At 43.2% G+C, this 23,338-nt stretch overlaps 1 long non-coding RNA gene across 1 annotated transcript; it reads right to left on the reverse strand.

Moving 5' to 3' along the window:
- Positions 1 to 1,487: 1,487 nt before the first annotated feature.
- LOC128087345 (uncharacterized) lies at positions 1,488 to 22,742 on the reverse strand. Its single transcript, XR_008209798.1, has 2 exons — positions 22,648 to 22,742; positions 1,488 to 22,173 (listed from the first exon to the last, which is right to left on the reverse strand). It is a non-coding gene; the product is annotated as an uncharacterized LOC128087345 (long non-coding RNA).
- Between the last annotated feature and the right edge of the window lie 596 nt (positions 22,743 to 23,338).

Consider the following 23,338-nt stretch of genomic DNA (forward strand, 5'->3'; position numbering starts at 1 on the left):
GGAAGCAGCAAAAGTGTATTTAAGGATTGTGATGTTATAGAACAGCTGGCAAAAGAATTCAGAGGTTTTCCACATCAGCACAGATTGGTAATTCTTTCAAAACAAGAATGTCAGGTTTAGAGGTTCAGCTCAAGAGTTCAAAAACTGTTTCTGGACTACAGAGGGTACCTCAAGTTGTGGTTATGGCTGTGCCAAAGATGCCCTCACCATCTCTGGAAGTAATCCCATTCCAACAAGTACCAGAGTTCCACATGGTGTGTTTTACAAACTGATGTCTTTCTGCCACAGCTGTGCGTCTGCAGTAGTGCTGGGTCTGCCTGTTGGTGACTTCATTGTGATTCACTTGTTTCTGTCCCTGCTGGTTATTTAATGCTGCAGCTTCGATTTAAAAGTCACTTTAAACTTCTTTTAAAAATGGTGTTAAATTCAAATTGCACCCCAAATCCTTATAAACGGAAGATCAAAAAAGACATCTGTTGCTTTTTAAATGACTTCGTGCAATTTTGAGACAGCTCAGACAGTGTTGTGGCTGGGACACATCTGCACCTTGTGCCCTTTCAGCTCTTTTGTCCTCCCGGGTCACAGAGTCATCGCTTGGGGCAGTGGAACTGAATTTTGTGACTGAGTGGGGCCAAAAGGTTCAGAGCCCTCTGACCAGGTCAGGCCATTGGGCTGAGTTCCTTTACTCTTCTTGTACCTCAGCATGCTCAGTGGAATGAACTCGTTGGCCAGCACTTCATTTCTTGAAGAAATGGTGGGTGTGCTTTATGGAAATGCACAGTGAGGGAGCTTTTGGTTGCCGCCTCTTTCTTTAAAGTGTCTTTTGGAAGAGACCCTATGCGTGTTTTGCCAAGTAAAGCAGCAGAGGTGGGAGTTCTGGTAGCAGTGTTTGAAATGTGCAGCCTGTATCTGTTGTTTCTGCAATAAACTGATCCATAACAAATTACCAGCTCCAGCCATGCCTTCCCCAACCTTGGTTTTTGCACACAACTTTTTCCCAGTCCCACGGCTGTTTGCATTTTCCTCAGCTGTCAGGAGACTCAGCCTTGTGTTGCCCCTGAAAATGCTGCATGCTTTTTAGTTTCATGTTGACTTAACTTCAGATTAATATCCATAAAATAAACATGGGTTGAAACCACATGTTAACAACTAATTAATGCTGTGTGCTTTTGTAAACTGAAATTTTCATAGACCACAGAGAATGGATATAATATGGAACTAAAGAAATAACAGACCTGAAGTGAGGCAGGTTGACGTGGCTGACTGTATTCCACCTGTTAGCTTAGTTTGGAAGTCTCTGAGTTGCCCTCGGTGTTGTTAAGAAACGTATCTGACCTGTATGGTACTCATATAATTGCAACTGCAGGTTGCAGGCAGTCACAAATCTTCATTGTGTTAACTGCTTCACCCCAAGGGAAGCTCTAATTCTTATCTAATTCAGTATCAGATTTTTTTTCCAGTAAATGAAAATTAAACATCCAGACAGATTACCTGAGCACAGAAAAGTGTCCATCTTTATTCAGAGATGAGAATAAACCTAGAGCATCATATTTCGGAGCAGCAGGAGAATATTAGTGAACACATGAAAGAAAACGGATTTACTCACAGTCAGAGCTTTCCTAATCTTCCCCTTTGTTTCTTTTCCTTTTCTCTGCAGGTTAAATCCAGCACGTGCATGCTGCCCTCTGTGCCTGGGGCTGCTCCCTCTGCCTACTTTCAGAGATGGATCCCATTCCAAGTGGGGCATTTCACAGAATCACAGAATGGCCGGGGTTGGAAGGGACCTCAAGGATCATGAATCTCCAACCTATTTCAGTTGGGTGCAGGATTTCCCCCTGCTTTGGGGGAGCAGCAGGAGTTATTTGACCAATGTAAATAAAGTTGGTAATGGTGAGGGCAGGTGAGCAGAGGTAGGAGTGCTTTGATATCTGTTTCTGGAGTGGGGCGAATCCTGTCCCTTTCCTCTCTTAGCATGGTGTAGGCTGAGGAGCTGCTACTTACTACACTGATGAATGGATGAAGACAGGCAGGCAGACCCCTGTGCCCTTTGGTCAGGGCTGTCGGTGAGGATCCTTGGCTCCCTCTGGCACAAGTGTAACAGCTTGCTTTTGCTTTTGAGCTTGATGGAAGCAGGATAGGGCCTTCACTAAATTATGCAAAATATAAACACCCTTCAAGCATAAAAGCCAGTTCCTGTTTGTCTGTGGGATGAACAATTCAGCAGTGAAGCGTGCAGGAGAGGCAGAAGCTGTCTGCTCACAAGGGTTGGGCTTTCTTTCTTAACTTGTGCCAGTGAGGAGAGCCGTGGGTTGAGCCAGTACTGCAGCCTCTACCATGCAGGCACCACTGGGTTTCCTGGGACATGGAAAAAGGAGAAAGTGAGCGTGGTGATACCAGTCATCTTATGGGAATGCATTAAGTTTTCAGTTCAATATCAATCTTACCCTCTCATGTTTGGAATAAAGATTTGATGCTGCTAAAAATCCTATAAGGGTGATGTTGGAACAGCCTTTTGCCATAGGAAGTCAGAACTGGTGGTAAGAAATGCTAGGAGGAATTCAAGACGGTTCTGTGTGCTAATTTAAATCATTTGAGGAGGTTAAATATTTAATAAATGTTACAACAAACAAACAAAAACCAACCAGAATTTCAGTAGATCACCAAAGGATTGTTACATTCTAAGTAGTAATAATCTGGCACGATTAATGCGGAGAAGTACACTAGACTAAAGCTGAAGCACAAATGCAGAACCACAGTTGACTTTTCTTGATGTTTTTAATACAGGAGTTGTTAATTATCAGTAGAGTTGAACTCCTAGGAGTGCAGTGCATGCCACTGCTTGCTGCTTCAGATTCAAACCCACTGAACGCACATGTAACAGGTAAGATACCTGGAAGTGTCTGCACCTCAACCAGTGTTCTCTAACAGCAATTTGTGGGATGGACTTGAGGAAGGAAGCCTCAGGGCTTCTCTGTAACAACGAACTTGGACTTAGGACCGGTAAATTGAGGGATCAGGAGAAACAGTGGGAAGTTCCTTGCAGTGTTTATTCCCAGACGTTTGTGTAGCTGTAGATTTGCAGCAAGAAGATGTAGAGCTGCATTTGCAACGCTAAACTTGTTTTAAGATACTGTTGGAGGAATCTGTCTGGATCCAAAACAATTAACACAGCACTCACAGGGATCTCGGGTTGTTCTGTGTAGGCATTTGTCATTACAGCAACAGGATAATTACATGATTGTTGGAATTAATTCTTATAGTCAGATCAAACTTGCTGCCCTAACCTTTGCAGAGAGTATAAAATGTTGAGGCGATTAAGGAACGCAGTAGGAGCACACAGGCATCCCATGCCAAAGAATGAATGGTGATGTTTTGTTAGAACATCTAGGCTAAAATAAGCCGGAATCCATACTTATTTTTATTAGTGTTATTATTTTAACATTTGTGTTGTGGTCTGTTGCCAGAATGGCCAGACAGTGAGTGGAGGAGCCCTGGGTTGTTAGGAGCCAGCCCAGTGGCACACGCAATGAGTGTCTGTTCCTTTCTGCATTCGCTGACATCCAGGACGTTTGTGTTTGTTTTCACCTCGCTGTTGTTCCCTACATTCTAAAGCAAACCTTCATCATGCTTCAGTTATGAATTTGTGCCCATTTATTTTCTAAACTGTTGGAATGTCCCATGACTGCATTCAGATGAGATACAGTGTAAGTGCTTGTGGTTTCTTGCAGGTGTGTGCAATATACCAAGCTCACTTGCTATTCACTGGATTTATTTACATGGCAGTCAGCATGTGGACAGTTGACTACTGCTGCAATAAGAAGGCAGTTTTGACTGTTCTGTCAATACTCTTCAAATATATGGGGAAAAAAAAAGCCCAAACTCAAAAAACCCAAACAAAAGATTTGATTATAGCTCACAATTTCTGTTGGTCTGTGTGTTTTTTATTAACAGCCTTCTTGATGAAACGGTTCAGAAAAGCTCTGTAGTATTTTGTAAAGGAAAAATCAAATGTTTTTCAGATGGCTCTATGAAGAATTTTGGTAGATTCAGACATAAGTAAAGGTCTTTCACGAGCTCCAGGCGTGTTTTTGCACCTAATGCTCTGGTGAGCTAACAGAGGAAATGAACTTTCCTTTTGTTTGCAAAATAAACCCCCCCCTCCCCCGAGTTCTTAACGCCTTTTCCATGCTGCTTGGATAGCTGAGCCACCACACAGGTGTTTCTTGTCCTCTGTGTGTTCCTGAGACCTCCACAAAACCTCAGAGAAGAAAGATGACAGTGTTACCTAACGTGGGTGCAAACCACAATGTTCAGTTGGTCTGCCCAAAGTACAGGGGAATAAAGTACGTTCACGTAGGTGACCTACAGCAGAAAACAGGGAGAAGCGTTATTGACGTTTGGTTTCTAACTCGTGGCACAAGAGCTGCTCAGCACCAAAGGAACAGGAAACACAGAGTTTTAAAACTCCATTTTTAATCACCAGGCTGCTGCGGGGACACTGCCGAGTGCTCTAAAAGCAGGGTGTGCTTTTTTGTTAGCTGACGTTTCGGGCCACGTGTTCTTCATGCAGTGTCTGTGTGCCTGAGGAACGTGCCGAGGCTCCACGTGTGTGTGCACACATGGGAAGGATGCTGTGAGCACTCGGTGTAATGGAACAGGTGTGGGAGCTTGGGATTTGCTTATGGAGGCGGTCAATCAGCTATCAGAAATGTTTTAATGTGGTTGATATTAAAGCAGCTATGAAAGTGGAATATTCTAAATATACACTTGGAATAATAAACCATTGGTAATCTTCTGGAAGGAAATGGTGTTCTGACATTCATAGCTTATTTTTTCCCAGATTTTAGACAGGATTTGAGGTTTTTTCCATTATCTCCAGTATGACTAAAAATAAACCCCCTCACTTTTAAAGGTATGTTACATAGTTGTTCTCAAGGAGCGAAATTAAAACTTCAGGCCCTTAGAACCCGAGTGCAGTTTAGGTGTGTGAAAAATGCAGCATTTAGTATATACAATATGCCTTCTCTTTTTGTCAAGATGGTTTCGTTATTGTGCATTTCATGAGCAGGAGGTTCTTGAGAACCATTAAGAATAGATTGCCAGCTTATAACGAGTGATATAAAGTGGCATTTATCTTTACTTTCCCCAAGAAAATCTTCCCAGTGTCAGTGAGTGTCACTGACTGACTTCTGAGCCGTGTTGCTATGTGCTCACCTTGCACTGTGGCTGGAGGTGCAGCCAATGCACCAGAGGGAGTAAAGCACACGAGAACAGAAATAGGTGAGTGAAGAGATAATGCCAGGCAGGCTGCGGGCTGAGAAATCCCCTACCTGTGTCATAACACAGCAAAAGTCATCATAAAGTCTTCTGGCACAGATCGGTAACTCCGTTTGGGAACTATGAGGTGGTCCCTGCATGGTCTGGCCTCAGTGTGTCTGGGCAGTGCCTGTGTGACTGCTGCACACTGTGAGCAGGCTGCAATAAATCTGACTTGGAAGCAGTGGGTTGGGCTGAATGCAAGAGGGAGAAACCTCTTCAGAGACAGGGGCTCCAGGCTGTGACCCAAGTGGCCCCAAGGAAAAGTTACATGAAGGTTCTTTGCTGGGGGCGAAGCTAAAGCAATACTGATGAGTTTTTATTTGCGGTCTGTTGCTGAAGAGCCAAAGGGTGGAATGCAAACAGCAAGTCCCTGTTCATTTTCACTGGGTGGGAGCTGGACTAGATGACTTTTAAAGGTCCTTTCCAACTCAAACTGTTCTGTGGAGCCTGAGCAATGGAATGGACGCGAAAGAGGTGGCTGAAGTGAGAGCTGGTGGGGCACGTGAAGGCTGTTGCCTTCTGACCACTGCTGAAGACTCGATTTGCTTGCTGTGTTCCTGAGTGTGTTTTATAAACAGCAGAGGCTCTTACTGCTGTGCACAGTTGGGATAACAGCATGAGATGTGTGAAGGCTGCACAGTAATTTGTAAAGAACAGAGATGACAGAACAAGTGTTTAATTTCACTGAAGTTTGACGAACCCGTGGTGCTTTCCTGCCAGGTCTGTTTGGTTACTGGCAGATTACTGTTGTTGTATTTAATGCACTAATGCCACTGACAGTGCCCTTAAAGTCTTCCTTAGAAACCAAGGCAGGTTTTAAGTAGCTGCAGTCACTCACGGCCTTTGTTATGGGAAGGTTGAAGATGTTTCTCAGTACACATTTAGGCTTTCCCCAAGTCATGGAAAACCCCTGCAGAACATAAAACATGCCCTAAACTATTCTGAAAAATCGTACCTTGGCTAAAGTCACATATTGCCTCTGTCTCCCTTTCATTGTTAAATAATATAAGGTAGAAAAGCTGTGTTCACTCAGCTGCAGACCTCAACTCTTCAGCTGCACTCAGGTGGAGCACGGGCAGCTGTTGCCCTTTCAGAAAACTATGAATCCTCTGGTGTAACCAATGCTGCCTCTGAAGGCTTTGTAATACAGAGCAGAAAAAGCTGTCGGTGCAACTGCAAGGGTGTGGGGCACCACCAGCTGTACCAGTGCTGCACAGGGCGGCTGCGCTGCTGGAAGAATCACTGCAAGGGAAATTGGTGCTGGTGCTGTTAACTGCTTCCCCTGCACCACGAACCTGCTTTTAAGTGTGCTTTGTGAAGGGGACACTTATGAAGTAGGTACGTAAAGGAAAACTACCTGATACACTTTTCATCTACGACTGGCAGTTTCTGAATTTCTTCCTGTCTCTGGTTAACGTAGCCTGATACACATCTAGATTTAGCACTGTCTAAATGTTTGGAGTACAAATTTGTATTCTGATGTTTTCCCCAATGTTTGTTTTTATCGTTGTTTCATTTCTATTGAAGTTCGCTTGCATTTGTTGCTTTCTCCATAAGGAAACATACAGTAAGTGCCAATACCACTACTTAACCCATGCAAGTTGTAAATCCTGAGCTGGCCTGAATCCTATGTATTTCAAATTCTAGGAAGCTCACGGCCTCTCTGAAGTGCATGTGAGTGAAGGTCCTCTAAAGATGGGGTGCCTTGTGCTGTACTGAGGGCATGTGCTGCTTTGGGACCTGCGCTCCGAATCTGATAGTGGACAGTATGAGCCCCAGCACCACAAACTCATCCCCTGCCAGACCCTGTACTGCATCTCTGTGCTGGAGAAAACCACAGAACGAAGACAGAAGGATGTAAAGAGGAATATCCCACCTTCCACAGCTTGTGAGTGCTGCAGGCTTTGTTCTTCAGCTAATGACTTTATACAGAGATAAAATTTGGTAATAAAAGGCTCTTATCACAATAGTCAGAGTCTGACAGGATGAATGCCTGTGAGCTGAAATGAGATGCCATTCAAAACATCAGTCAAATGGGAAATAAGGTACTTTATAAAGGGGGATAGGGGCACAATTAACCATTCCAGCTACTTGCCTATACCTACAGGGCACGATGGCACTGGATTAAGACTGGACTTCATTTTTTTTGAGAAATGAGTTGTATCTCTTACCAGACTAAATGATCACGACAGTTTTCTGGCCTTTTTCCTCTACCATTTGAGCTGCACCCCATCCCAAATAAAATATTACCTAGAATAAATCCAAGTGTTAGTTGTCTTGCAACACAGTTTGGTATGCATGTAGACTCAGCATCATGCATTAATCTAGTCCAAATCTGACTTCAGCCCACAAAACCTTCTCTAGCGGCCGCTTTCAGAGGGGACCAGTGGGATATGAAAGGATGTTAAAGGAGCTTTCTCAAAGTGAGAAAGGACTTTTTGTAGAATTGAGAACGGAAATGCTTCATGCTGTTTTGGGCTGTGCTGCACAGTCATGGGATCGCTCCTCTTCACTGCCGGCCAACTGGATGTGGGCAAAATCACTGTTGTTCTCCTGTGTGTTCCTGGTGTTTCTGAATTTGGCTGCTCCTGATGACATGATGACATCTCAATTAGTTCGTCTGTCTCCATTCCAGAGGCAAAAGGTAAAATGATTCTGACTGGAAGGCAAGTTCAGAATCAAGAACTGCTGCTTTTATTTCCTCAGTCTGTTTCCAGGTAGGATCTGCTATGGCTGTTAAATGGGCTGTTAAAGTATTGTAATCTGTAGCCTGAATTACCAAAACCTAATCTAGAAAGCCATTTGAAGATAACTTCAGCTAAGATGAAGTGTAGCTGGTTTGGGGTACTGACAGAAAGCTCTGAAATCAACCTGGAATGACTAAACTGTGATTAACAGATAACAGCTTTCACAATAGCCACTGATCATGGTACTGAGCTTGATTACTATTTATGTACTAATACTCTTGAACGGCTTTGGGTCATTTATTTTATTTTGTTCTATCTTTTGTTAGCCCAAATAAGTAAAATATCTGCTGAAGTGAGCATTCTTGAGCTTCTAAGCTGTGGACAAGTTTGGGGCCTACTGGTCCAACCCCTGCTCCAGCAGAGACCCAGAGGAGGCAGGCCAGGCCCACGTCTGGGAGGAGACTCCAGAACCTCTCTGGGCAGCATGTGTCAGTGCTCCAACACCTGCACAGAGAAAATGTTCTTCTTTCGTTGTGATGGAACAGCTTTCAGAGCTGAGATTTTGAAGCAGGCAAATGGAAAGTTCTAGCACCTACCAAAAGGTACGCTTGATAGCATTTGGCATGTTCGATGGTTCCTGTCAATGTGTGGAGGCTTCAGGAAGATAAGTTCATAAAGTGTGGAAGGACTGCAACAAGCTCTGGTCCATCAGAGCCCTATCTGTCCATAAGGCAGTAAATTTGAATATATGCTGATAGACTCAGGATGGCAGACTGCTGAGAGCTGCTCATTTACTACAGCATCACTGATAAATTCTCTCTGTTTTCTTAGAATTTTCTTAGAATTAATTAACCATAAACAATCAGGAGAACTGATTTTTTAATTCTTTGGATAGGAATACTAACTTTCATGGCCCCTTTCTACTCCCTTTTCTTTCTCCCTATTGAAAAACGTAGTCATTAATTCAGTTTAATAATTCTATTAAAGGCATCATGCCCTCTGTATTGCCATACATTATCAGCTTTCCTTAATTTGAGATACTAACTTTGAATTTCAAATTCAAACACTTAAAAGGCGAAACCAGCTCCTTTAACATGCAACTGCTAGCCTGAGCTTTCCAAGTTTGGCTCTGAAATGAAACATGAGCTGTGAGCAGCACTGGATTGTTTTAGAACTGAGTGGATGTGGTCCATGCTCCAGGTGCAGTTCTGTGAGTGGAAAGTCACACTGGATTAAGGACTTTATCTTAATTCTTGAGTATTTTTTGTAATAAAAGTTCAGACGAGCTCCTCTGAACAAAGGAGGGAGCCCAGGGAGCAAGCAGCTTTTGCAGCTAGTTCCCTGCTCACTTGGTTCCCTGATAAATAGAGTGTCAAGAAAGTGTTATGAATTGTAGATGGACATTGGAAGGGTTTGGCAAGCACCAAATGAGCACCTTGTGTAAAAAGAGTGGAGCAATTATCAAAACAATTCCTGAGGATATGCCAAGCAAAGATGCCATAAGATTCCCAGTAAAGAATCCCCACATGTACAACAGTGTTGTCCCTAAGCAAGAAGCCTCTTGGTTTCACCTTCCAGAGCAGAACCAGGTGCTCCATCCTGCTGCAAGAGGGGAAAGAAGACACACCATTACTATGGCAGTTACTGTTAAGACATCGTTACTGCCTCCTGCTGAAGTTCACTGCCATCCTGGGAGAGAGTCAGCACTCACAGGGTTAGATAAAGAACCAAAGGAAAGGCAGTGTCCTAAGTTTGGCTTTCAGAAAATGTCTGGCTGTACTCTCACTGTATTTTCCATATGTTTAACATGGATGTTTCATTTTCTTAGGCATTTTCAGGCAAAGCCTGCAAAGCTGCAGCAGGCCTCGTGCACCCTGATGCTTGGAAATGAAGGAAAACTTGTAAAGGAAGGCATACAGGAAAGTTTTTTCCTTCTCAGAAGCTTGATGAATGGTGCATAAATATGAGTAAGGTTTTTAAATTGCGTTTATAACCAGGATGAGAGCAGCAGGAACTGAGATGTATTTAAATACATGCTTATGTATTTCATACTATAATTAAAAGGTGTTAAAGAACAACAAAGTTACCAGAGAAAATGATACAGAGAAAGAAAGGAAATAAGCAATTCATGGGAACAAAAGAACTAGAGGATGAGAGAAACTCGCCCGCTAAATTATGGATCATGCACTGCAGACATTGAGCGGTTTGCTTTTTCAGCCTGAAACGTGTGTTTGAGTATGGCATTTTTCCCATTTCCTCCTAAGTTCCAAGGGTATAATACCGGTTAAGCTAAAAAAAAAAACAACAGAGAAATGGGTGATAGTTCCAGAGGGGAGGTATCATTCACTTACTGGGAAGGGCTGAGAATTCTGCTTGCAGCTCTTCAACTATTGGCCCTAGTTCCTCTCTGTTTGTATTTTGAATTAGCAAGTCACATACTGAACTATGCCAAGTGACAGAAGGGGAAATTTCTGTGTGTGGAGCACAGTCATGCTCCCACAGGGAATTGGCTTCCTTGGCATATCAGTGTTTTCAGGCACTGGTGACCCTGAGTGAGAAATAGAAAGAAGAACGATGAGCCAGATTTTGAGACAGGCACGCACGATTAAACACATTTAAATCTGCCTTATTTACACTCGTAAGGAGCTGTTTGTATGTCTCTCCTGACAACTCTGAGCCTACTGTAACCTTCTTTAATAGCCACATGGGTTGCTATCCTCTTGGGCTTGATTAGCTTGACCTTGCTTTCATCCTTTGTAGCAGCAGCGTAGCCTGACCGGCTGGAACAGATTTCAGCATAGTGTAAAGCATGCACAGCACTTAGAAATTAAGTGGGGAAAGAAAAGAGCCAGATGTAGGTGATAGATAGGTTGTAGGATCTGTGTATGAACAAGGAGTAAAAGGCTGAGAGGTTGTGTGTGTTTATTATGGGTTTCTCACAGCATGTGTTTGAAGCTCTGGCTACGATGAGCACATTCATACAAAGTTTCTCTCCCACTTAAAATTTGTAAGGCTGCACTATATGGCCTTTCCTCCTCAATGTAACAAATATCTGTAGAAATCATATCTATTGGCTTGGGTCACAATTGAATACAAGTTTCTGTGTAAGGAGCAATAGATTTTGATGCCTCATGTGACCACTGATAACATTCATGATATATTCACCTGAGCACACTTGTGCACAAACCATAATTTTTTGAAAAAGCAGAAGAGTTGATCAACCTTTATAGTCCTTATGATTGTTCTGTTGTCCAGATGCCCAGGTGGCAAGGGACGTCTACAAACACAAGGATGTGTCTTTATATTGCAGACAAGATGGTTCAGGGATGATTGGAAAAACTCAACGAAATTGAAATATGACTGTTTTATTAAAAAAAAAAGTGAAGACTGACAGAAAAAAAGTAGATAAAACTTTGTGGTTCTTAGTTTATTAAAAAGCACCTGCATGAAGATCAGTACCAGCAGTCCTAAAATATTTCTTTTAGATTTTTAATCTAAAAGAACTGGAATCATAGAATCACAGAATCATAGAATGGCCCGGGTTGCAAAGGACCACAATGACCATCTAGTCCCAACCCCTGCTGTGTGCAGGTCACCAACCAGCTGCCCAGCACCGCATCCAGCCTGGCCTTGAATGCCTGCAGGGATGGGGCATCCACAGCCTCCTTGGGCAACCTGTGCCAGTGTCTCACAACCCTCTGTGTGAAAAACTTCCTCATATCCAACCTAAACCTCCCCTGCCTCAGTTTAAGACCATTCCCCCTTGTCCTATCACTGTCCACCCTCGTAAACAACTGTTCCCCCTCCTGTGCATATGCTCCCTTCAAGTACTGGAATATTGCAGTTAACAAAATATATGAAATTCCAGGCAGAGTTCAATGAATGCAAGTAGTTCACCTGATCTTAGTACACATTCTTCATGTGTGTTAGGTAAAGCAAACGGAATCTCTGCTATATGTACTGGAAAATGTTGATAGGTTGCTTTTTTCGGTTATATTGATTTTTCTGAGCAGAACTTTTTGTAAAAGAAAGCAAAACAAAAAGCCAACAGATCCTCTCTAGAAACTCTTTGGCTGTGTACACCAGTCAATGACACTTAGCCCTATTAATGTGAATATGGATATAACCACCCAGGGAACCTCTCTTTAAGGAAGCATTGCAAGACTGGCTGAAGACTGTCTCAGCTTAAACCAGTTAGATCTTGTGATCAACAGAAAAACTGCTCCAAGAGGATGTTACCATTACTGGGAGTTAAAGCAGAATGCCATCGCCATGACCAGACCTCTGGTGAGAAACCTTTCAAATCTCTGGTTTCTCAGTTCTCCAGGGTCACTCAGAAGTGATCCGATGTTGAGCTGAAGGTCAAGCTGGCTAAGCTTGAAGTGATACAATGCAAATAATATGGTACACACACAAAAAAACCCCAAAACATTTAAAACACAATGAAAATAGTCTGTTTAAAAAGAAACCCACCAAAAAAAAATTACCACATGAATGGTAAAGGAAATTGGAAGTGCAAATAACTGATTTAGGAAATAAAGAAGACTTGATGGGTTTTGGGTTGTGGCCAGTCTCCTGTTCTGTTTCTGTGTTGGTATGATGAAAAAATATCCTGCAAATGCCATGAATCAGACAGGGTCTTGGTGATGTAAGTCTACAAGGGTAGCTAGTATGTTAGCTTGCACTCAACTATTTTGGTAGACAGTATATTTGGAGGAGAAGTATAAGGACTTCCTGAATTCTCCAGAGTTAAGCCTGACATAAACATGCCTAAACAAATGGTATAATTTTAGGGCCTCTGGACACTACATAACAGCTGTGTAGCTCACTGAAAATCTTCCATGCAAAAAATTAATTAGTTTGTAAGGTCTTCCTGAAGCTTTTTTTTTTTTTTTCATTAGATCCTTAATTCAGTCACTGGATATTGGGAACAAGTAGCTGACTGCAAGCCTGCCATTCAGTGGAGAAAAATTTTCAGCAGGCGAAGATGAAGACCATTCCTGAACTGCCCTGTGACTGCTGTAAAACTTATACAGCAACTGCTTGCCTTGATCTGCAGCTGAAGTAGCTCCAGAGATGATTTTTTGAGGAAAAAAATGAGACAGGAATGAGCTCCTGAACTCATCACCTTCGTGCATGCAGAGTAAAGTCTCAAGCTGGCATTGCTGCTAATTCACCCAGGCACCAGAGCACCCTTGGTTCCTGGATGGGGGTAAGAGCAGATAACATCAGTGTAGCACTGCTGCTGCAAAATCAGGCTAAGCCATACGCCTGTGGCATCTGTCTGCTGAGCGTTAGGTAAGGGAGTGAAAACGTACAATATTTCCCACAGATTCTGACAGTATCCTGAACAGGGACTGGCTCCGAGCATTAAGGTGAAATCCAGTCATTCTAAGAATATCCTATATCTCCAAAAAACACTTTTCTCTGGGAAAAAAAAAAAAAAAAGAGAACATTAAAGGTTCTGACAGATGTATAGCACAAAGGACCTTTAGGTTTGATGATCAAGGACATACATGTGGAAGCCATTATAGTCATCCTGCAGCTTTGGGTGGTTCAGAAATACCAAGTATGTTCCCCTGTACATCCATTCTGAAAAGCAAGCGGATCTGAGCTGCAAAGAGTCAGCATGTGGGACTGATGTGGGCTCCACAGATCTGTGCCTAGATCCGTGTTCCAAACTGCAAGAATTATACTGGGTTTGGATTCCAGAAATAAGACTCTGCAAGGGAAACGTGAGCCATTCTATTCAGCACAGTTTGTAAAAGTAGCAGCCATCTGTTGGGCTTTAGAGAAGGCTGAGAAACACAGGATGTTTACTTTTATTGAGATGTGCAGTGGATGTGCCTCATATGAGCAGACGTGTCACAATACTAATAGGACAACTGGGACATGAAGCTCCAGAGAAAAATGCATTAAATGTAGCATTTGTGTAAATTGGACTGAAAGCCTTAAAAATATACCTGCGTGCATCTAAATACACAATCACTTAAGTAAACAGTCACAGAAAACAGCTCAGACAAAAACTTGAAACAAATGCAGTGCTGACTTGGAGACAAAATTGACTGTTTTCCTGGGTGCTTTATGGAAATCACTCCAAAAGAAAGGATTAAGGGAAGGTAAGATAAGGAAGGGTCCAGTTTCTACATGGTAAAATTTTGAGGTTCATTTAGTTGAACACCCTGAAATGGAACCTGGTGTTACTAACAGTACTGAAATGTTGGCACATGCAGTGTGAGCCTGGGACCTGGTAGATGAGAGAGAGGTGTTCCGTAGCACTGACAGAGCACCGTGTAGGACATCTGAGAGGGGACCAGGCCAAGGCCTTGAGCTACAGGAAGATGTGATTCACAGTACAAATAACTTCATGCTACTATAAATTTTAACCACCAAAAGGGAAAAATTCCCACGAGAATTCAGAGATGCAATCAGACTTCTGTAAAGGGAGGAAGTTTTTCACCCAGAGGGTGGTGAGGCACTGGCACAGGTTGCCCAAGGAGGCTGTGGATGCCCCATCCCTGCAGGCATTCAAGGCCAGGCTGGATGTGGCTCTGGGCAGCCTGGTCTGCTGGTTGGTGACCTGCATATAGCAGGGGTTGGAACTGGATGAGCATTGTGGTCCTTTTCAACCCAGGCCGTTCTGTGATTATGATTAAATGCTAACAGCAAGAAGGCAACAAGGAACCAAAGATGCAGATGGAGATGCTGGCAAACAGCATTAGCAACAGCTACTGTTGGTTTTGGCAAGAAAGAAAAAAGTGAAGTATTGCAAATCAAATAAAATTACACATGTATCAGCAATAGATGTTTTATATACAAGATGGAGTAAAGTTTTTTTTTTTCTTCTGTATTTTCCAGGATCTGGCTTATGTAGACAGTGTTTGAGGTCTTGAATGAAGTTGCAGTGAGTTTTCACAAAAGGAACTGAAGATGATAATATGAATTTGATCCAGGTACGAATCAGTATAAGGAAAACAAAACACACTGTAGAACTTCAGTGGGACAGACATTGCTGTCCTTGCAGCGTCTGTCTAACAGTCGTGCTATGAGATGAGGATAAATTTTCAAGAACCAGGCTTACGGAGCTATCAGAGCTAAACAAAGTGAGAACTGGAATTATTGTAGAAAAAAAAGTGCAGGGAAGAGTGTACTGAAGGGCTCTTTGTACTGAAGAGCTATTTGTGTACTAAAAGCTCTCAGCGTTAGTTTCATTGTCTCGACATACTTTTGATATTGAATGGACTTAAATAAATGAAGTACAGATGTCCACCTACAGAAATTGCAGTTATGAGGTAAGACTGCTTAGAGGCAGGAACTCACCTGAAAAGATGCATACTAAAACCAAACATGACTCAGAAGTGCACAACTGCATTAAATATTTAGTTATTCAAGGCAAGTCTATGTAATCTGACTATTGTTTATCTGTATTGGAGCTGATATAGCTCAAGTGGGAGCCACCATTTCTTCAAATGTACTAAATATAGCTGAAAATGAATTTTCCAGAGGTGTTTTGTGGTGCCTTTGCAAATGATGTTTTTAATTCCTCCTTGCATTCTCTTAAAGTAAACCTCAATGCTATTTTTGATCTACTCTCATTCAAGTCTTGGTGATACCTTCTTGCTATAAATCCTTTTGGAAACCCCGACACTGAAGAATGTTGAAAACTGTAAGAAAGGGGTTGAATGAATTGAAACATATCGATGTAGCCACTTAATAATTTAAAATGCCAAATCTTATCCTAACACGTCACAGATTTTACATTGGTTCAAATTCCTCTGTATTTACTGAGTTACCTTATTCTGCATCTGGTGTCTGGACTTCTCTACATCAGAGATCTGTAAAGCTAATAGTGCTGCATTTTTATCTAGTGGCAAATAAGCCTGCAAACTCATTACTGTGTTGTATATGTAATGTATGTTGCAATTATGCTGTCCTGTCCATGCACAAGGACAATCTAATCTCCTTGGTGTCCTTCAGCACATTTTAATTTTTGAACTTGCTTATACCTTTTGCCTCTGTAACAGGATATGGAAGTTTGTAGTATTTCACCTTGCCAGATAATTTGAGATCAAATAATACAAAACTGTTCTGAAAAATAAATCACTCATTCTCCATCAACGATACTGACAGACCTCTGCCGAATTATACCAGCATTTCTTCTTACAAGTTCAAGATTCCCAGTATATTAATCCCCTCCTTGTATGGCAATTGCAGCAGGCCATTTCTTTTCTTTGCCTTCTCCGTATTCTTTTTGCTGAATACAATCTCTCCCACATTACACACAGTTGAGAATAAGGATGTATGATGGATTGTACAATGATGTTCCCCATTTTTTTTCCCAGCCTTAACACTCCAGCCTCTTTTTGTCATCACATACAGCAGAGGCTTGAATACAAATCCTTTTCAGTGTTTTCAAAGAAATGAGTTATATCAATGTGTTCATTTAAAGTGAGAAATTCTCATTTTTCAACTAAGTCTTTAAACTTCCAGCAGTTGCTGCAACACCATTTTTGTTCTTGTTCTGATTATCTATTTTTGTACTGTCTGCTTAGTCAGGATATTAAGCTGCTATTTGCTATTTTCTATTTAAATCTGATCAATTCCTGCGTTTTTCTAGGATTCACTGCTTTATGATTTCAGGTCTTGTTCCCATTCCCACCTGAAGACAATTCCTTTCTTTCTTGTCATTTATATGGCATCTGTAATTCCGGTGCAGATCTCTCCCTATTCACATAATTTTCTCAGTGGTAAAATTGCCCTATTTGCTTAACCTTGACAGTGGATTTGGACTGTAGAAAATGTTCTTAAAACTTTCTTTTCCATCCTTCCTATTTCAGTATTCATAGATTCCTCTCCAGGTAATGCTTCTACTGCAGTATCTCCCAGCCAGGGAGTGGACATCAACACTGACTGGTTTGTGTCTGTACTGTAGTGCTTATGGCTCTCCCTTACTTACAGTGGATGCAGAGGGGGACTACTTCTAGGGCAGGAAACAGATGAAGAATAATTCTTTCTTGTATGGAAAAAAAGGATTTTGCTTACCTGCCTGTTCTCTTCTTCAGGCCAAAGGCCCTTTTTGAAGTAAGACCCTTTCACAGAATCACAGAATGGCCAGGGTTGGAAGGGACCTCAAGGATCATGAATCTCCAACCCCCCTGCCACATGCAGGGCCACCAACCTCCCCATTTAATATCAGCCCAGGCTGCTCAGGGCCCCATCCAACCTGGCCTTGAACACCTCCAGGGTCAGGGCATCCACAACCTCTCTGGGCAGCTGTTCCAGCACCTCACCACTCTCACAGTAAAGAACTTACCTTCCTTCACTGTAATCTCCAGCCTAAAATGTTGTTCCGGGTTGCTCCAGATCTTTATGGCCTATACTAACTGCAGTCTCTTAAGCTGTTTTTACCACATCCATTGCTCAGTGAACTAAGTTTATCCTCTGCCTCTGCTGCAGTTTATTTGTATTCTTCCTCCTGCCATGCCTTTGTCTATTATTTTTCTCAGAATTTAAGACTGGGAAACACACAGCTCCTTCCCAACCTCTTTACTTTGTTCTGCTCAGCATGAGGGCAGTCCTGCTGATGGAGCAGACTCCCAGGAGGATTTGTCTTTATATCTGTAACTAGCACTTAGCCATTTCTGTCGAAGTATCTTTGCTCCTAACATCTGCAAGAGTTCAAAAGCTCTGTGGAGAAGCCCTTGGCACCTATGCAGTTCTTTCCTCTCTCTAGCTTTGTATTGCAAGCTTTGGAACCCATTAGAACTTATATTTTAGATGTGTTTAAGTGGCGTAAGATCCCCCTCTGATGTTAAACATTCCCTAAAATGCTGAGTTGAGCTACAGAATATAAATGAACATCTTTTTTTTTTTTTTTTTCAAGTTTAGAGAGAGATGATCTCTAAGGTCCCTTCCATTTCTTGCCAATATATGATTGATTTGCAATTATTTAAAAACTTTAGAAGTATCTAATAGGTTAAAGCTGTGCTACAGCACAAAGAAGGCAGAGTTGAGAAAGATAGAACAGGAATAATTTCTTGCTCTCTTTTATAACAATTATTCTGTCTTGGCCTAGTCAGTCTTCAGTGCCTCTGTACTTTCTGAAAATCTCAAATGTATTATCAACTGTTTTTAGAACCATGGAGAAGCACCCAGCTTGAGAGTGAAACTGGTAGGAATCTTGCTGGAGACTTGGGAAGCACTATGAAAGCAGTTCACACACTCGAAATACTGTTGCACACCTTAACCACATATTTCTGTGTATCCATTTTGTTTCTCTTGGAGCGTGGTGATGTAGGAAGCTGGTCCAGACCAGAGGGTGCTCATCTTAATGGATGGATGGATGGCTTTAAACTAGGAAACAACTGAAATGAGAAGGCTTGATCAAAAAGCAAAGAAACAGAATTAGAAATGGAAGAAGAGCTGTTCAAATTGTGATTCAGGCACACTCCAGCAGTACAGGGGACAACGAAGCACATGGGCTGTGCCCTATTTCCACGTGTGCTTTCAGCCCCCAGAGGCAGCCCCACAGGCAGTGCCCTCAGAACGCAGGGATTTCTGGAACCTCAAACCTCCAGAGGTTAGGGAGTGACAGCTGGAGACATCAGCGAGGAAGACACTGCTCTGCCAGAAGCAAGCAGAGTGAAACTGGCAGAGAAGGGAAGTTAACAAAAAGCTCGGAAAACTAAGCCTAAAGGAGTGCCTGGGGCTAGAAGGCAAGTAAAGAAGCTGGGGGAGGGGAAGGATTCAACAACACCAAAAAAAAAGAACAAAAAAGGTAATTGGGAACTAAGTGAAAGCAGCTAGGCTTGTTATGCTAGGAGGAGGCAGCTAGCCAGCTGCAGAGGCGAGTGAGATCCCACTTATCTTACCATGTTGACTACAGAAACAGACTTCAAGTGACGCAGTGTCTATAAACAGAGAAGAAGACTTAGTTCTCATTTGGGTAGTTGTGTCTGTGACCCTAAAATCCTTATTCCAAATCTGCATATCAGGATTCCAGTTCCTGAGGGTATATTCTTATTACTGAGATATGACCCTGATTATAAACATTGCCCAAAAATTGGTCGTACCATTTCCCCCCAAAATATGAAGCATAAGAAGCAGAAATCAACTGCAGCATAAACAGCTGAAATAATTTTCTTTTTGATCCAGACAAATTTGATTCAAAAGCAAAAAACTGTCAGATCGGACTATTTCAATCAAATTGATGGAGCAGGACAGTTACTTTGATGCAGGATTCCACCTTGTTCACTTTTGTTAAAAGATGCATCAGAAAAGCCTTGTTCACACACTGATTTGCCTCTTCAAACAGCACTGCTGCTTCCTCCGTAACATTTTCTCTTTCTGGTCTTTCTTCCTGCTGGCCTGAATAATTAGTTCTCTGGGGAGATCACATCTTTTCTTGCTTACTAGGATTGGTACTGGGAATATCTGAACTAATCCCATAGGCCCACTGATAATGCTCCTTTTGACTTACAGGAGATCTTTATGGACTATTATATGACCCTTACTGTAGACAAATACATGCTGGGTGTGTTTCCTGAAACATTTACAAGCTCCAGTTAAATCCATTTGTGTTTATTGCTCAGTAGAGCAGGTCTTCCGCACTGTTATCTGTTTAGCAGTCCTGTTTGATAAGTTTCTATGTAAAGAGCAGACAGAACACCAACGTGGATGTGAGCTTGTATTCCTGCCCGAGTGGCCGTAACAGATGGTCTATAGTGGAACTTCAGTCACAAAAAATGTGAAGCGGAACAAATCTGAGTCACTGGTGCAAAATGTCTGTTTCGGAGGGCTGTTCTGACTGCTTGGGTGCCAAAAAGGACTGGTGAAGAGGTGGCCATGGAAATTCCTTCCTACGTGGTTTTAAAAACTGTAAGGCAGTTTTTAAAGAATGAGCTTATCTTGTGCCTTTGACAGCAAGAGAAATACAGTGATTAAAAACTTTATTTCTTGTAGATCTTCAGAAAGGGGTGCAGATTTTGCATGCATGATTATTTTCAGACCCACACACTTGCATGTACAACTTCATTCCATGTGAAACTTATCCGATGACATTTAATTTTTACTCCTGCAAATTGATGTTTTATATATTTTATATATTTATACACATACAATATATACAAAATATCCATATGTGTGAAATATTTTAAGTTGTTAAAATTTATTTTCCTCCATCACTGCCCGGGGTTTGTGCGATCATTTTGAAGCTATACAAAACCTATACCAAAAAGAAAATAGGAGAAAGCCAAGTAACAGCTCCTCCTAAATATTAGCAGTTTTATATTTGTATCTTATGCTGTGATCCTAAATTTCTTCACAGATGGAAATCTTCCAGACCGAAACAGAAAAAAGATGACAACCTGGAAGAAGATGGGAAAGCAACTCTGTAAACTCTGCTGGCCATGTGTTAAAGAAGAGGAAAGATCCTTCTTGTTCACCAAAAACCTTGCATTTTCCTTTAATTATTACCATACAAGTATCACTTGATATAAAACACACGATTAAGGTGCTTTACGCAGTCAGAATGGATGAACAGATGAAGCAGTTTTCAGAGAAACCAAACTATCCAAATGCATTCTTTACCCCATTGTGCAGTTATAGTGAAGAACTGATTCTACAGCTATTTCACAATGACAGAATGAAAAGTAAAAACCTGCAGGCAGGACAGCAAACTGGGATAGTGGCCTTCAGTTTTATCCCTTCTACAGCAGAGACTTCAATAAATAACCATATCAGGCACTCCAGTTTTAGATTTTTAACATTGACGGATTTAATTTAGTAATGGGAAGACTTAAGCACAACCATTTAAAATGACATGCTCAACTTCATCTAAGAAGCCTGTCCAGCCATCACTCTCTGCAGAATTTCCCTTTTACAGTTTGACATCAGTAACCTTATGAGCTGCCCAATGCACTGTTTAGTCCAGAAGGAAACAAGTGCAGGGGGCAGTGAATAAATCAGAGTACTTCAGAATTAGGCTGATAAACAAAAGTAACAGAATTAAGTACAAGTAAGAAAGCAAACTATGTGCATCTGCAGGTTTGGTTCCTCATTTATCAGAGCAATGGGAAGTTACCATTTTTGCAAAAATTTATCTAACACTGATGTAGACAACAAACTGACTTAAATTATTTGTTACAGAGTACGTTTTGCATTTAGATTATGTTAGCTAAGTTGCTGTAAGTGAACTTAAAGTTTTAATTGTGTATAAATAATTCTGGTAACCATAACACAGTTCTAACCCAGGAATGCAGTTGACTTACAAAAATGACAGGTTTTCCTATTTTCTAATTCTGTGGAATTTTGTTTTAAAAGATGTCTTGACTGCTTGATTGTCCATCTATCCAGCAATAAAAGAGAAGGGAAAGGATTAGGCCAGTTGCAATAAATCATTCTTGAGTAGCATTACTGTCTACTTGAAGGAGAAATAACTGGTAGGTCAGGAGAAATGGATGATGGGGTAAAACAGGTCAGCAATACTGTGAATAGATCACTGTCTGAAAAGTCTTTGCATTGGTGTGTGTAAACTGGAATACAGTGTGTGATGGGCATGACATAGCAGATGCTGGTGGACTTGACTGTAGCAATGTGTCCAGTCTTGGGTGCTGTGGTTCAGAAACTGTGGATGGTTCTAAGAGAAAATGGGGGGAAATATGCATGCTCAGAGGACTGAAACTAGGGCTCATGAGGAAAGAAGAAGTTAAATCGTTTAGTCTGTAGATAGCAAAAATTAGGGGAGACATGGAAGAGGCACACTGAGAGATGCGAAGCAGAACTGCGTTTATTACAGCTATACCTCCATAACAGAAAGCTTTTATTTATTGAGTTCCTGCTTCTCCTTGGGGCTGCAGTGAGGGCTGGAACAGAGAACTCACCAGGCTGAAAGTCAGCGAGTCTGAAAGTGCTCTTCCAACAGCTCCAATCACTCTCAGTTTCATCCACCTGAGTCCTAACTCCTCTGTTACACCAACACTGCTGCCCACCTCTCTGGACAGTGGGCAAGAAGTGGGAATCCTTTGCAGGATTGGTCATTTTCAAGGTTTGGGCACTCAGTACCTGAACAAACAAGGGATGTAACTGCCTCAAACTGCCCTTCATGTGCATCAGAAGCCTTTGGCTACAACAACCCAGCAACGCAGCCTCTAGATTCCTTTTTCTTTTCCTACCAGAAATACAAACACCACAGAGAACAGCATTTTTAAACACAGCAGCCACATGAACACCACTGCTTGAGTTCTGATAGAAATCAGGCTTCCCAAGTAAACGAATTTAAACAACACTCTGACAGTTCTTGATGCTACCTGCACCCAGCCATCCTGCTGGCTGCCACATCTATAAATACACTTTAGGAAAGGTGACAAAGAGGGAGCAGGGGTGGCTGGAGAGCCCTGAGGGCGGGATGTGGAGCGCTCAGAGCACGGCAGGCGCTGAGGGAGCGCCCCTGGGAGCGTCCTTCCGAGCGTCTCTCTGGACACCGCGGTGGGGCCGTCCCGCCCGCAGCCCCGAGAAGGGTCACCGAGCCCCGCACAGGGCCCAGTGCGGCGTTTTACCTCAGGATTAGAGGGCTTTACCTCGGGAATATTAGCTTTAACCTCGGGAATACGGGGGTTTCCCTCACAGATTTCAAGGTTTTTACCTCAGCCGATGTGCCTCGCTCCCGCCCGGCCCGCGGATGGGCGAGAAGTGCCGCCGGCCACAGCGCCGCGAGCTGCTGCCGCCGCCCTCTCCTCCTCCGGCAGCGCTCCCCTTCCTTTCCCGGCTGTCCCGGCGGCAGCGGCGGGCGCCAATGAGGCGGCGCGTCCCGGCGGCGGCGCTCGGGTGGGCGGGAACGGAGGGCGGGGGGCGGTGGCAGCACGCTCGGTTGTGAGCGAGGGAGGGAGCGTGTGTGCGTGCGTGTGTGCGAGCGAGTGCCATGGCCGGAGCCCGCTGAGAGCGACAATAGGAGCGAGCCGGAGCGCGACCCCGACGCCTGCCGGGACCCCGTCGCTCACCTGAGGCAGCCGCCGGCGGAAGAGGCCTGCCCTCCCTTTGCGGGGCCGCCCGCACCGCGCCCGCCGCTCCCCCTCGCCTCGGCTCGGCTCCCCCCGCGTTTCTCCCCCCCTTTTGCCCCCCCTTCCCCTCCGCCGCCTCCTCGGGGCCCCTCCGCAGGGCTCCGCCGGGAATGTGAGTGAGGCAGCGGGCGTCGCAGGCAGGGGGCCGCGCCGAGTGCATGGGACTGAGCGCAGCCCGAGCAGCCGCCCGCTCCTGAAGCCGCCGCCAACGCCGCCCTGCGCCGGGGAGGCCGCCGACGCCGCCGAGGCCTACAGGCTGCTGCGCCGCCGCGGCGG

Source organism: Tympanuchus pallidicinctus, unplaced genomic scaffold (genome assembly GCF_026119805.1).
Source record: "Tympanuchus pallidicinctus isolate F22 unplaced genomic scaffold, pur_lepc_1.0 scaffold3, whole genome shotgun sequence".
NCBI lineage: Eukaryota > Metazoa > Chordata > Aves > Galliformes > Phasianidae > Tympanuchus > Tympanuchus pallidicinctus.